The sequence below is a fragment of the Pecten maximus genome, chromosome 14 (genome assembly GCF_902652985.1).
Source record: "Pecten maximus chromosome 14, xPecMax1.1, whole genome shotgun sequence".
NCBI lineage: Eukaryota > Metazoa > Mollusca > Bivalvia > Pectinida > Pectinidae > Pecten > Pecten maximus.
In genome coordinates, this window is record NC_047028.1 from 16518902 (window position 1) to 16535792 (window position 16891).

Below are 16891 nucleotides of genomic sequence, written 5' to 3' on the forward strand. Positions count from 1 at the left end.
GGATACACTGAATATAATTTCTTTTAAAAATTTGGATTTAGATAATGTTTTTTTTTTTTTTTTTTGTAATTTTTTTTTGTCAATGAGAGAATTTGAATCTATACATATTTCATAGAACATAAATTCAGAACATAGAAAGATATGTTTTTTTTCTCATGAAGGATTTTAAAGCAAGTTGCAAAATAACATTTCGCCAGTACACCATCTTTTTACATAATTATATGAAGTTTAAAATTATATATTTATATATATATATATATATAGTCAATGTTTAAATCACAATTCAAGGTAGTCATTTTTGCACTATATTACCAGTACATGTTTACCTATAAACAAACAATTAACCTTAGGTGGTAAATAATAGAACTTCACCTAGTTTGGTTCAAAAATTAATATTTTGTCATGTCAGCATGTTGTTGCACTCTCCATAAACATTGCATTATATCACTAAGGGAGATAATCTACCTGTCAGCCTATACATTAAATCACAACTGAAACGAGTCAAGATTTTCAGAAACTACTCAAACTATGTTTAAATTTACATGATTCAAAATGCCATTTAGCATGTATAGTTATATAGTGTACTGTAAATTAGACATGCATAGGTGTTTAATGCTCTGATTAAAACCAAATCTTTCAATTCCACTCTGATACTCTACCTTCAGATCTAGTTGACTGGAACATAGGGTACTGTACATAGATCTAGTTTTAATCAGATTGAGGTGTTTGTAATATCAATAGAAAAAAATGAGCCAGGGAGTTGTTACTTATGCAGTACATTCAATGGTTATTTGTATAAAAAGTATGGAGACATTTTAGTATCAGTAGGATTTTGGGAATAATGGCCAGAACGAACAATTAGGTCTGTATTAAATAAAAAACATGACCACCTTTAGGTCTGTCAAGTAATCTTCTTGTTGATGGTCTCTCGATACAGGTTCTGTAATAATGAAAATAACTGCAAAATTAGAACTTTTAAGACTGACTTATAAATATAGATAAACTCTCAATACAGATTCTGTTAACATAAAGAATACATGCAAATTCGAACTTATAAAACTGGCTTCTTAACATGGGAGGACTTTCTGGAGAATTGGACGATTAAAAGAGATGGTCTCCAAAAATATGTGGTCTCTTAACACAGATCATGTTAAAGAGTTAGGGTTGAAGTTCTGTCAAATGGGTGTTCTCTTCATAGAGATGGTCTCTTAATGGAGGTGATATCTTATGGAGGTCAGAGTATATATAAATTCTTCCAATGTTTTATACAAAAACATAAGTCTTTATGGGAAGAGGAGAGTCCTTTCTGATGTAGTGAGTGCTAGTTAAAGTTTTGTATTAATTTAGGAGAAATGAGACCTGTTACAGAAATAACCTACCATAGCTTAAGATTTTTAAAGTTTATTTTAAAGAATGATTTAAATCTGCTTAAGCTATTAAGTGGTAAACAAACCAATTATGTACGTATGCCAATAATAATATAAACATGTATTAATTCACTGAAAGTATTAGAATGTGAATATTTATTTTCATAAATAAAACCACCCCTAAATTTACTATAAGCTTATTCACCAGTAATTATATAGCCACATAAAGACTTTAGAATGTAATAGTTGACTAGCTGTGTTGAACCAGTATAATCTTGTGATATTTGTAAAACTAAGGAATTGTAAAATGATTGTCAGTGTTATTAGGGCTACCTATATGAATTAACTAAGATATGGCTCTTTGATTTTATGATTTATTTCAGTTGGAAAAATATTGATTTGATATGCAGTTTTGAAAGAATATACATCCACACACAAATTCATGTACTGTACCATGTGAAAAATTATATAAATGTTTTGTTGGATTTTTGTTTCAAATCATAATGCAGTTTCAATACATATATATGGTTGTATATGTAAAATGCTTAGAGTCAAAGTTACCTTGAATAAGATATATATCTTGTTAAATTCTTTTAACGGTTAAGGAATTTTTGTAACGATCCGTTAATTTTGATCATCTTTAGATTCGTCATACAAAATTAAGCCCAGACCATGTTTTAATCATTCGATTTCAAATAATATGTTAAATATATATATATCCTGATATATATTGAAGTTGTGAGCTGTTAGTGTTATACATCATAATTATCAATAAAACAAAATGATAATACAATATTTTAAAATGAAAAACACAGCTAAAAATGAAGAAATATATCAGAATATGAATATAATATAAATATGCTACAAACTGTAATTGATCCTCAGTATGAACTCAACTTATATTTGAAATACTGGTATGTTATTTTTTATTTGTTGAATACTCTAAGAACTGGTTTAATATTGAGAAATTCTGAATGTTTAGAATTTTGATGAAAATTGAATAAAGAATGTGATTCAATATACAAGTCCATATTAATTATATACATGTTCATGTACTCTATATTTAGATTAATGAAACCATTAGCATTCATTTATATTAAGGATGTATGTTACCTTACACATTATAAACGTGGTTTGTTAAAGAATTATCTCCCTTACTGCTTTACATTACTTACCTACAAACTATAAACAATGTTAAACATGTATGCAATTTGCCACGATAGAATTATAAGTTGAGATTCCTAACATATCTTATGTTTCGAATCTTTACGCAATGTGCATCCTATGTACAGAAGAATCTTGTGCCCATTTTTTAAGTCATTCTCTGTAATTATAATCCATTGGTTATACTCCCTATTTCTCTGTACACCTCTGGAATATGTCATGATAAGGCTTCACTCTAGGCAGAAACCTTGTATAGGTGAAAATTACTTGTCTAGGACTATATATATTAAGTAGCTAATCATAAGTGATAAAACATTTTCTTTTTTTAACAAATGATAAAACATTTTCTTTTTTTAACAATGTTTAATTATTACCTTTTTTACATAATCTGAATCAAAATTTGTCACCAATTACTAAAAATCAAGATTAGAATTGATAAGTGAACAACATGTGTACAATGTATTTCTTAAATTATAAATTTCACTTATAGTCTTTCTTTGCTTTTATGAAATTCTTTTGGAAAAAAATACGTTTCCAGGTAAGGTAGCTTATATCCTTAATGAAACAGGAATTGTGATTATATAAAACATACATATGTTCAATGTACAGGTAACACAAGATAATCCCGTCATATATCAGTACTGTTAAAGTGAATCTTTTTCTTGGTGAGAAATTATTCACTATTTCTCTCAAATACTGTAAAAGTGCAAAAGTTGTTTTTATTTGTTTTTATATATTTTTGTTTGTTATTTGATAATGAAATAAATACAAAAAATTATGTGCATTTTGGCACGACTACCCCTAACCTGAATTGTCCTCAAATAATCAAATAATCACTCTTCCTCTGTGACAAAAAAAAGGAGCCTAGCGCCAGGCAATGGGCTTACTTCTAGACAATACTCCAATTTGTCTTTGATTTTTTTTTGTATGTCCCAAGTACTACAGGGGGCTTACTTGTTTATAAATGTGATAGTCATAGGTGAGCTATATGTTGCCCATATAATACCCACATCACTGAAAATTTAAGGAGTTAAAATGCGAAAATGTTCTCCTTTATTATGGACATTGTAGTTTGATTAGTTTGTTAATCATATTGTTTTTGAGAGTATTTGTATGGTAATTCATGGAAAATGTGTACATTTTTTTATTGCCAGAGTTTGGTAATTGACTTTATGCTATTTCAATATCAATAGTGTTATCACTGGATTTAGTATTTATAAATTCACCATATTCATCCTTTAATAAGCCCAGAGGGCCTACATATGACTCAAAGTAGAATCTTATTTTAGGATATTGTATTAGGCATGGACTTAGTACTACCAGGCATGGGCTTATTGCCAGACACAGGCTTATTACCAGACATTGGGCATATTACCAGGTATGGGCTGATTACCAGACAGGTTTATTACCAGGCATGGGCTTATTATAAATACATATATCATCAGACATGGGCTTATTACCAGGCATGAGCTTAAATCCATGCACCAGCTTATTTCCAGGCATGGGCTTAATATTAACCAGACACAGGCTTATTACCAGGTATGATCTGATTGCCAGACGGGTTTATTACCAGGCACAGGCTTATTGCGAGACTTGGGCTTACTTCCATGCATGAGCTTATTACCAGGCACAAGTTTATTACCAGGCATGGTCTGATTGCCTGACATGGGTTTATTACCAGGCATGGGCTTATTGCGAGACATGGACTTATTACCAGGCATGAGCTTATTACCAGGCACAAGTTTATTACCAGGCATGGGCTTATTGCGAGGCTTGGGCTTACTTCCAGGCATGAGCTTATTACCAGACACAGGCTTATTACCAGGTATGGTCTGATTGCCAGACAGGTTTATTACCAGGCATGGGCTTATTGCGAGACTTGGGCTTACTTCCAGGCATGAGCTTATTACCAGGCACAAGTTTAATACCAGGCATGGTCTGATTGCCTGACATGGGTTTATTACCAGGCATGGTCTGATTGCCAGACGGGTTTATTAACAGACATGAGTCTATTACAAGGCACTGGCTTATTATTACCAGACATCAGCTTATTGGCATAAGTATACTGATCACTAACCATGAATAGTCTTTAGGATTTGTTGTGACTGTTGCTCTGTTTTAGGACTATGTTGATGTGTGTTTATGAAATTCACTTTGGTAGAAAATAAATTCAGAAAAAAAATTGAATACATCAGTACATATTATATCTTTAATAGATAGCAGTAAATTTCAGTATTGAGAAAAAACAAGTCCATTAATATATTAAACATATAACCGTTGTAAGGCATTGCTACTCAGGCTATAAATCCAACCTAAGTAAAGAAAATCAACTTTTTATGAATTTATTATGAATTCTTCACCAGAACATGAGTGTGGGTCATATGAGTTTTGTAGTGGGGACTAACAATGAGCCACATTATTTTTGAGTTTTGTTTGTTTGGTGATCGAGTCTGTGTTTTTAGATTGGCTGATTTTGTTTGTTTTTCTGCTTGCTGCTGTGTTGATTTAAATGAAAGTTAAAATCAGTATTATGGTAAAACCGGTAAATTAGCATTTTCATTTATGTATTAACAATTATTTTGTTAAAAAGAAATGCTTGAAAAATTAAAGAGACTTAATTTTTTATTAACACTAAGAATAATTTATTTACTTATTATTAATCAAAATCACGAAGTGACATATGCCTCTTGTTCGTGTTCATTTGATTAAAGTAGTTTTATTTCCTAGAAAAAATATTACAAGTTGAGTATCTTTACCAGAAGGATCTTTGTGAATGTTAAACCATGATTTAATAATATAAAAATGTTTGTCTTCAATCAAGAAATGTTTATGCCTAGTCTGCTTATTAAATTTGACATGATGTGACACAGGGACTTGTTTCAGTTCATTTTTTCAAGACCCTGTGGTCTGTGGGACCATTGTGTACAGTTTATTTATTACAGTTGAATGTATTTTTTGTTTTGTTTTACAATTTTTGTGCTTTTGTTTTTATTTTTCATTTGTTTTGTGTGTTGCATTGTTTTCCAATTGATTGGCTAGCCATATGTGAATTAATAGTTTAATGGGTGGCACAAAAATATTCAAGTTGACAAGGTGTGCAAATGCATGCATTTTTCATTATAGAAAAACATTGAAGTTATATGGCATTAAGTATCTTGGATAATGAAATTTAAATATGAGGCGATATGTAAAAAAAAAACATGTTCTATAAATGTAACCATTCAATATACACAGGCCCAGTACTTGAAATGATTGAAATATATCATAAAAGTTATTCAGTCATAATCGTTCCAACATGTTCAAAATAAATTCCAACAAGGTACAGATTTTTTTTCTCCTGTTTTTTTTTTTTTTTTAACAGAAAGAAACCATATTATGTCAGGAGGTATCAATTGATAGTAATATTTCAATACATATGTTCCAGGTCTATTACCCTTTCAATATTTGTACAATTGTATGAAATTATATATACATGTAGGTGCCATTTGATTGAAATCAGCTCCAATTGTTTTGTTTGTAACACACACGTATCCTTCAATACTGTCACACTTGATACTGATACAGGCTTGGTACCAAATGACTACAGAGGGCATTTCAGCATTGTCCGACTATAATGGAACCATATCGCTCACTGAAAGTTCTTACCTTTTCTTTTATTTGGATTTGGATTAGTAAGTACATATAACACCCTTCCTTTGAGACAAAGTGAAGTATTAGCTTAGCAATAAAACTAGTGGCCAAGTCAGGGATTTTGTAAGAAGACTGGTGACAGCTTACTGGTATATCAATATTAAGTTTGATTATCTTCATGTATTTTTAAATAGATGAAGTGAACATTAGATAGTTGAACTCTTTGAGGCAAATAATAATGTATTCAACAAAGATGGTCACAATTTTGAATTTTTAGAGTTTACTTAATTGAGAAAATATTGTTACTGTATTAATTTTTATTAAGACAATTTCCTACAGTATTTATTTTAGACAGTCAAATAGAGCATAATTATTATGGTTGTGAGAATAATATAGACATTTATTGCTGCTTTTATCAAAATAATGAACAGTATATGACTGACATGTTTAGAGTGTATAGAAAGTAGTTTGTGTTCTACTAGTTTCGTTGGTAATAAACTGAACCAATACATGTACCGTATTCATCCACAAATATACCCCAGATCACAAATAAGCCCCCTTCATCATTTTTACAGAATCATCAATTTAAATACATTGTAGTATTGGGTAAGCTAAAAGTTGTCTATAGATAAGTCCTCCCCAAAGTTTCATGTAGGCGAGGCAGTGGAGACTTGCATTGTCTGAGGATAAATATGTTACTTAACTTATATACACTAGGGAGGGGTGCTTATTTGAGGATAAATATGGTACTTAACTTATACAGTAGGTCGGGGTGCTTATTTGAGGATAAATATGGTACCAAACTGTTACATTAGGGCCGGGTGCTTATTAGAGGATAAATTTGGTACTGAACTTTTACATTAGGAGTTGGGGCTTATTTGAGGATAAATGTGGTAACCGAAGTGTTATATTAGGGTCAGGTGCCTATTTGAGGATAAATATGGTACTAAACTTTTACACAAGGAGAGGGGGCTTATTTGAGGATAAATATGGTACTAAACTTTTACACAAGGAGCGGGGCTTATTTGAGGATAAATATGGTACTAAACTTTTTACACAAGGAGCGGGGCTTATTTGAGGATAAATATGGTACTAAACTTGTACACTGGGGAAGAGTGCTTATTTGGGGATAAATATGGTACCAAACTGTTAAATTAGTGTCGGGTGATTATTTGAGGATAAAGAGGTATGGCGCATATTGGCCTGTTTCGACTAAACGGTGACCGTTTTCAAAATCAAAAAAATAAATGTTTAAACTTGGTTTTTGAATAAAAACCTTAAATCTATAACACATAAAATTTATTATTTGTTCGAAATCTATAACACATAAAATTTATTATTTGCGAACAATTTGTGTGTTCATTGCAATGGATATTTCATTAAATGACCGTAAAGTTACATCATCAGGCTATTTGCAACTTTCGAGGGGGGTTTTCCCACATTCGTATCATTTTTTGACAGAGCGCATCGGAAGACCAACTTTTACAATGTCTTATTTTATTATATGTACCAAAAGACAACTAAAATCGTATTCTTAAAAGTGGTCCTCCTATGCGCTGGTATCGAAATATTGAAAAAACCTAGTTGATAAAATATTTTTATTTTAGCATTAACTAGACTGACTAACTGATAACATAAACTTCACATTGCCGTAAGTCCGCATAGCTCATATGGTAGAACCATTGCTTAGCAACCTGAAGGTTCAGAGTTCGAATTACCAAGATGTATCATATTCATATTTTGTTATGTTTCTAAAAATAATACCATTTAATATTTTTGATCGTATTTGAAAGACATTTTCAACAATAAATGCATATTTGATATAGAATATTTAGTATAAAGATAGAAATGTTGAGGTAAAAAAATTTCACTTGGATAAAAAAAAGAGTGAAATCATAACCGATTTACTCTGTATCATTCAAAGTAAAATGTAAATGAACTGCAGCATCGACAACAGGCATACATGGATGAGTAGTGTAAAATTCATATTTAACATGTCAATTTAACTTTATTTCATATGATATTGATTGACTTCATACATGTAATCCGTTCACAACACGCAGTGCGCCAATGGACCATGACGATCTATTTTGGTACTGTGAGAATCACTGTGGTCACATGATATTTTTCACCTATATTTTAAGCCCAGACTATCGCTGTACGTGGCCTAGGTCAGGATAAGCGAAAAACGACCATACCTCTTTGGCACTTAACTTGTACACTAGGGACGGGGGCTTATTTGAGGATAAATATGGTACTAAACTTGTACACTAGGGGAGGGCTTATTTGAGGATAAATATGGTACTAAACTTGTACACTAGGGGAGGGCTTATTTGAGGATAAATATGGTACATGTACTAAACTTTTAATCAAGGAGCGGGGGCTTATTTGAGGATAAGATTGGTCCTTTTAGGAGAAGAGATTCATTACAAAGGTAGCCATAACAAAGTTTGCAATTATAATCTTTTGTCAAAGTACATCTCACTACTAATGGAAAAAATATTAAAAAACCAAGAAATTGTCATTTAAACTAAAATGAATAATTCTTTAAAGGATGTTCTGTAATTGAAAGTGATTGTTTCTTTGGTTTTTTTATCATTTTTTCAAGGTGGATGAAATGTCATTTCCAGTTAGTTATTACAACTATTATGTTTATTAAAATTTTTGTGATGCATAAGATATTGAAATAAAGTATGAAATACACATATATCTGTTTTATTGTGTGCTTTTGTGACATTATTTTCATCTCACCACCTTAAAGGAAAAGTGGGCTTATTCTGTGGCACATTAACCATCCGACGTACTCCTTTTATTTTAAAGAGCTTTGCAATAATCAAGAGGAAGGAGTCGTTATATAGGACCGTGGTGGTAAGATTTAAGGTGTCGGTGTGTTTAAATCAGGGTTGTAATACATGACCAGTAACGTCTAGGATGAAGTTCTCAAGTTTATTAAAAGGATGACCTTGATCAGCATTCAAGGTTGCAAGGGTCAGATGTGCGAAACCTTTGACCAAAACTGGGATCAAGAACTATCAAAATTTAATGTTGTAAATGACTTTGACCCACTTTCAAGGTTACAGAGGTCGGATACGTGATACGAAGAAGCTTAAGTGATGATGTTTGGTCTGCAGTATTCTGGTTTGAAAGGCGTTCATGTTAATTTTAATGAATTACTTCAAGCCCTTAGCATCACTGACAAGTCATAGAAGGGATAGACAGCTGTATTGTGTAGTATAAGTAGTTTTTAGGTCACCTGAGACGAAGTCTCAAGTGACCTATTCTAACCATCTTTTGTCCGTCGTCGTCCGTCGTGCTTCCATAAACATTTTAAATTTTCAACTTCTTCTCCAAAACCACTGAACCAAATTCAATGAAATTAGGCAGAGAGCTTCTATGGCTAAAGGTCAACTAAAATTATGAATTATATGGTCCCCACCCCCAGGGGACTGATGGGTCGGGCCAAAAAGGGTCAAATTGACTAAAGCTTCAAAAATATTCTTCCCTACTCTCAGATATGGTGGAATCAAACACATTTCATAGATGGAAGGGTCTTATGGTGTTTTACCAAAATTGTGAATTTCATGACCCTGGGGTCTCGCGTTTGCCACGGGGAGGGGGTAAACTTTACTATAGCTTATATAGGGAAATCACATTTTTAGACCATGATTTGTTGGATTTGTATTGGAATTCATTCTAATTTGGTAAACATTATCAGCATGGGATGATAGTTTGATGGTATGTACATGATGGCCCTGATTGACTCCCAGGGGCTGATGGGCGGGGCCAAAAAGGGTCAAATTGACAGAAATTTCAAAACTCTTCTCTAGACCAAAATAAGTTAGAATCATAAACTCTTCATAGATGAAAGGGTCTTATAGTGCTTTACCATAAATTGTGAATTTCATGACCTTGGGGTCTCACGTTTGCCCCTGGGGAGGGGGGTAAACTTTACTATAGTTTATATAGGGAAATAACATTTTTGACTATTATCTGTTGGATCTCTATTTGAATTCATTGAGCTCCCATCACACGACAGACAGTCCTCGCCACTGAATATTCTCTTAGGTAGCACAGACAATTATTGGAATGCACAATTAGCTTTGATGCATTACTGGGATTACAAGCACAATGGTATATAAAAGGACAGTCATCGATATTATAAAACATGAAACAGAAACACGAACCCGCACTAACCTTGGCCACTGCACTAAAGGACATTCTCACTAGCCTGAGATAGACTGCGTGACCTTACATACAAATATATACGTTTCCGTAATACCAAAGTATTCATATGATAGATAGTTCCTCAAAATGTAATCTGTATAGACACTTAGTAGATGATATCTTACTACAACATTATTTATGTTAAAATATCCAAATACGTAATAGAATTGCTTTTACTGAAATTCGTCTATCGGCGCATACCTTGCATATTGAAACAGGACGTTATCGAAATATTGTAAGAAATGAACGTCTGTGTAGAGTCTGTAACTATGGCGACATAGAAGACGAGTATCACTTTCTGTTAATTTGCCAAATTTTTCAAACCCTAAGATCAAGGAGGCTCACTTTTTGTCAGTTACGAGTTGCAACTCGCATTTTGTAACTCGCAACTCGCATTTTTCAACTCGCAACTCGCATTTTGTAACTCGCAACTTGCATTTTGTAACTAGCAACTCGCATTTTTCAACTCGCAATTCGCATTTTGCAACTCGCAACTCGCACTTTGTAACTCGCAACTCGAAGAAAAGAAACCCTTAATATGAGGATGTATTAAAAACGAAATAAAGCGCATGCGCAGCAAGACATGGCTGGGTAAAATTTGACCCGAAGAAAATATGGGTATATTGTCTATTTAAGATGTAATTTGCTACTTTCTTCTCCTGTTGATGTGAACTTTTAGTACATTTTATATGAAACTACAAAACTTGGAGTCCAAGAGTGTGACAGTGTGTCTATTTTCGGTGCTATTGATCTGCTCATACCTGGAACGTGTATATACATTTACACGCGTGTGTGTGTTTGTGTGTACATTGCGTGAGTACCCCTCACTGTAACATGCCACCTAAGAAATGTCCTACTCTACCGGTATCGAGTGAAGAGAAACAAACTGATATACATGTAACTGATAAATCTGAAGCTACGTTAAGTGCCACTCCATTTTCCAAACGTAAACTTGGCGAGTCTACTAGAAGTCCTCAATCCATGGAGGCCCCGGCACCAGCCACCTGCCGTGGCAGATTTGGTTCTCCCGGTGATAACCCTATTGACTCTTCTTGTGAGGGTACGGTTATTTCCCCACAATATGTGGTTGAATCTCAGGGTCAATTCTTTGACGTTTCAATGATAGAATCCACTTTTGCAGTACCTGGCTTTGTAGACAAACTGCCCCTCAGTTGTCTCTGCCCTGGCCCCAAGTATCAACCAACTTATCTTGACTGCGTTACAACCAATAACTGAGAAATTTGATTCACTGTTTCGTATCCTTGAAGGTTTAAAACGCGAAAATTCTGATCTTAAGAGCCAGGTGAATGTCGTAAGAGTGTTGATGAACTTGAGTCCTCCCATGAGGATCTGCAACAATATGGACGGAGGACATCCCTCCGTTTCCACGGTGTACCCCTCAGTGATTCCGAACTTAATTCCACTGACCAAAAAGTGGTTGACATAGTTTAATGGAATAATTTATAGTTAAAAAGTATCAAAAGTTCAGGAAATATTTTTATTTATATACATTATATATAGAAAATAGATAATTATACAAGACTTTGTAAAGCAAAAGCGCTTCACCTACCTGACGGTGAGAAAGAAGAGTGTTTTATTGAACAATTATAATGATATACATACATATCAATGAAATATTATATAATTAATTGATTCAAAGAGAATTAAAACCTTCTCGAATTAGTTATAAATCTTTCTACATTACTTAATACAAATTTATTACGATCAAGTGAAAGTTCATAGTTACCACATGTTAATAAGTTAATATTTATAAAACCAACTTGTATAAATATGTCATGTATAAAGTACCTTATATGGTTGTAATTTGGACAGTAGAAGAAGTAATGCTCTAGATCCTCAGAATAATAACCACAGGAACAGGCTGAATTTGGAATTAGATGATCTATTAATCTGTGATAATTTAAGTTGCTAGCAGAGTTTCTTAATTGGCAAAGAGTGATATTTAATTTTCTAGGTGAGCATAGTTTAAATAAATGAGTAGTATCAGTGTTTAAAGGTCATTTGTAATTCCAAGCTTGGTCTCAACATCTCAGAGGACGACATAACAGATCGCACATCATCGGTAAGATCGTTTCCGGAAAGGCCCCAAATTATATGTTGCTTCCGTAATTGGAAAATTAAAAATCATGTTTACCAATAAAAAAAAACAAAAAACCCTAAGACATTCAATTCTCCTAATTTTCGTGTCATCATTACTGAGGATTTGACGACTACACGACAGGGAATCGTGAGGTCCCTAGGTTCGGCACGCAAACAAGGCAGGATCCATTCCTACTGGACCAATGACGGAAGGATTTTTTTTTATAAAAAGACTGCCGAGTCCAGTAAGATCCTGGTACGGGAAACGGACGACATCTCCTATCTGCTGACTGTCGATCCCCCAGCCGCTACTCGACAGTCCCGCGATAGTCGCGTTCAGTAGTTATATAAAGTCTGAAACTGTCTGGTAAAACAAATGATTATATACATTAGTTTATTAGTAATAGCGTTACTGTATTATTGTAATAATTGAATTTGCTTCCCTGATATAAATGGCTATACACTTTAAACCTGTTACAGTTTGATTTAAATATTGCGCAATGTATCCGTATGACCTGTTTAGTAAATCATATCAAATTATTTAAGTAGAATCGGAATACAATATTTACTTTGCATGAGATATTTACAATTTGGAGAAACAGTTTTCTGAATATAACGCCGCATATTAAAAAAATAAAAAAAAGATAGGCTCCAGAGGGAGTCGAACCCTCGACCTCCAGTTTACTAGACTGGCGCTCTAACCAACTGAGCTATGGAGCCGGAGATTGATTAAATATAAACAAGAGGCCCATGCGTCCTCCGGTCACTTGAGTTTTGATATATATTCAGGCAGTTTTACCCATTGTGGTCCACACATCAGCCGTTGGGGTTCAGTCAGGGCCAATATCTGCATACTATCGGACTGACAACACATACTGATGCTACTGTACTTATCAATTTATATTTTTGCTGATGGTCAAAAATGTATATTTCCATGAAAACCATTGTGATTTCGTTAAACTTGGTCGACGGGTTTCTAAGAGGTCAAAAATGTAAATAGTTTACAGACAGACGACGCACGACGAATGACGGACAAGAAACGTTTGCAATAGATCACTTAAGACTTCGTCTCCAGTGTTGGCATTTGAATATTTTTGAACGAATGCCATTTTATTAATTTCTTCTTTGAGGTAGTACTTTGCAGTAAATCCATGCATGAAATTGTCTGTGAATTCAAATTTAAGTGCTAAACAAAAACATTTTTAACCAACTTTGAGTTTTTATAAGTACTTAATTAAGTCCATTATTTATCTTATATGCATTCAGCAGAACGCGCGCACAGCCTTTCCAAAGCCAACAACACTTTTAAAATGCACTAACATCATCTTCTACCACATTGCGACTGCTTCCTGTTAGTATGAATAGGAAAAAAATAGCCTCTACTCCTACTATATAGCAGGAGAGGTTTAAGGGCCTCACTGCCACTTTTATAGAACTCCTTTTCTTGGCTGTTCAGAAAGTCATCCACTGTATGTATGACGTCATCATCGGACTGAAAGTTGGTGCCTGAAATAGCTGTTTTCAGTTTTGGAAATAGATGAAAGTCTGATGGAGCGAGATCAGGTGAATAAGGTGGGTGCTCCGTCAATTTAAAGCCACAATCGTGAATAACAGCCATGGCAATGACAGACCTGTGATCAGGAGCATTATCCTGTCAGAATAACACACCTTAGTGGGCTTTCCGCGGCGCTTAAGTTTAATATTTTCCCGTAACTGCCTCAGACGTGAAGCATAGTGTGTGCCATTGATTGTTTGTCCCTTTTGGAGATAATCTATCAGCAGAATACCATCTGCATCCCAGAAAACAGAGGCGATAACCTTCCCAGCTGATGGAACAGTCTTTGCCTTCTTTGGCGGGGGAGAGCCAGGGTGCTTCAATTGTTTCGATTGTTCTTTGGCCTCTGGGGTAAAATAATGGACCCATGATTCATCCATAGTGACCAATCTCTGAAGAAAGTTGGCAGGATCTTCCTAAAAAAGGTTAAGACTAGCACGCGATAATGTGCGCCTGGTGTGTGACCTGATCAATTGTCAGAAGTCTTGATACCCATCTTCGGTCAGAATGGAATGTCGTCTTTCCTGTGAAATGCCAATTCTACTGGCTATATATCTTTCTGTGACTCGTCTGTCAGTCATAACAATATGAAATTTATTGATCATTTCTGGGGTTGCAACATTGACAGGCCTTCCAGGACGTGGGTCATTCTCAAGGCTCTGTCACCCATCTTTTCACTGTAGCATATTAAGGGGCATCTTCCCTTGGTGTTTACGCTTTTTTATGCAAATATTGGATCACTGTTCTTTCACGGATTTTGTCCATTTTGCAAAAGTCACTTAACTGGTTTACTTTAGAGTGCTACCTAGTCGATATAAACTAACCAAATGAGACCAGTCCTTGGACACGGCCCTATATAGTCAGAGAATAGTAGGACTTAAAAAGAACTTCCTTGAGTACCTCCTTTAATACAACATATCAATCATCTAGTCTAGTGATCAACCAATTTGTGGGGGGAAATCAAGGTAGGTAACCCTTTTACCATGCATAAATAAAAATGTTAATTTTATTATTTATATGCATATAGTTCGAGCAACTATACCTTCCAATGGTTAAATTGAAATAGTGGCTTCAGTTTCGACAAAATTAAAATACGACATTGTGTAAATAAAGTACTAGTATGTCCTTTGTCTGTTGTCGATATACATTCACAGGTAGCTATATAGTACCTACAGAACACGTGCACAGTGTGGACACCTTACTGCCACAACACTTCACAAGAGTACTCCTGCGGGAACGACGGGAACGACGGGTACTGAGACTGGGGATTTGTTTAGTTGTATTCTACATAGCCATAGTGAACAATGAACGGAGAAATCAGAGCTAAAATAAATAAAATATGTATAACACACTGAAAGGAGAAATCAGAGCTAAAATAAATAAATATGTATAACTTTAAATTATTTCTATTGAAATAGTTATTGCTATATTTCTATCAAAACAATTTGCTAAACATTGAATTGTATCAAAACACAATGCAATAAACTTTCAGTTATTTTTTATTATTTTATTTTCAAAAACAAGACTGGCAACTAGGGTAAAAAGTCATCGGGACCAGATATGGCCTAAAGTGCATATAGTCCTTTCAAATGACAAAATTCAAGATGACCTATCAGCCATTCTGTTTTTGTCAATCAGACTCAAAATTGAATGGGCACAATTATTGAAAAAAGGAAACATTCATGTTTAGCTTCAGAAATATGTTTTCAGTACTTTTGAACAACTATCGATATTGTCAAGGTGACTTAATGGACGTGTACAAGATCAATATGTATGTTTGATCAGCTACCCGATTTTCCGTGTATAACAAGGAAGTCAATATTTTTTCTACATTTGCTTTTCTTAGAAGTTTCCTCGAAGAATAATCTTGAATTCTGCTTCCCTTTCTCACCGTAAAATTATAAAAAAAAAATCTTCCTCACAATGATATAGACTGGTCAATCTAATAGTTAGTCGTATAAATGTAATATGAAACATGATAACAGACAGGAAACTCTTCATTCACAGGAAATTCTTCATTCTGGCTGGGACTGATATCAATCTCTACGGATCTTTCTCATAATCCTTCAGTTTTTGTCAATTCTCTAAACAAATTTAGTAAAACCCGCGTTACCTATAACATATAACATAGCGTTGTCTTCTGATCGCTTTGCAGAGAGTAACGTGTACAATTTGCATGCCGGCTGGCGACGTACGAATACCCAGATCGGTTGTTTTGTCTCGGAACTGAGTTTGTTTCCTTAACCGTTTGTTTTCATTTCAACAAATGTTAATGTTATAAAATCCCGTTTGTTTTGGGAAGCACATATATATTAGTAACAAAGTAAGTCTAACTGTTTACGCCAGATTCACGATGGTAAATTCAACATAAGCCATATAATGAGCTAATTTGCGTAAAATTGATTTCCTCGCGACGCTTAATTTTACAAAGATATGCTGTCATTGTCTTCTACAAGGTCTTCACCATCGTTAATCTGACGTAAACAGAATTACTATGTCCTCGTGGTGTATTGAGAGACAGGCTTGGTAAATTAGGCACAATGTCTTAATATCAAAGAATGATTAATCAAATAAGAATAAATACATTACTGAAAATAAGAAATTATTATGTACAACATGCTTTTTAGAGTCTGATGACTGACCTAAACCAGAAAATAACTTTAGAAAGAAAATGTTTATCAACCACGAAGATACTATCAAATTTCACACGTAATCTTTGCTTCCAGACATCCATTCCTGCGTTCAATAACCCTATTGGACAGTCAGTCCCCGATTTGACTACTCTCTTATAACTGAGAATTTGTTTGGATGAAAAAAACCAGTCCCAGGCCAATTTACAGTACCCGGACTA

General features: G+C 34.0%; 1 non-coding gene across 1 annotated transcript; it reads right to left on the reverse strand.

Annotated features, from left to right (window-relative positions):
* Positions 1 to 13131: 13131 nt before the first annotated feature.
* Trnat-agu lies at positions 13132 to 13205 on the reverse strand. The gene has a single exon. It is a non-coding gene; the product is annotated as a tRNA-Thr (tRNA).
* Positions 13206 to 16891: the final 3686 nt, after the last annotated feature.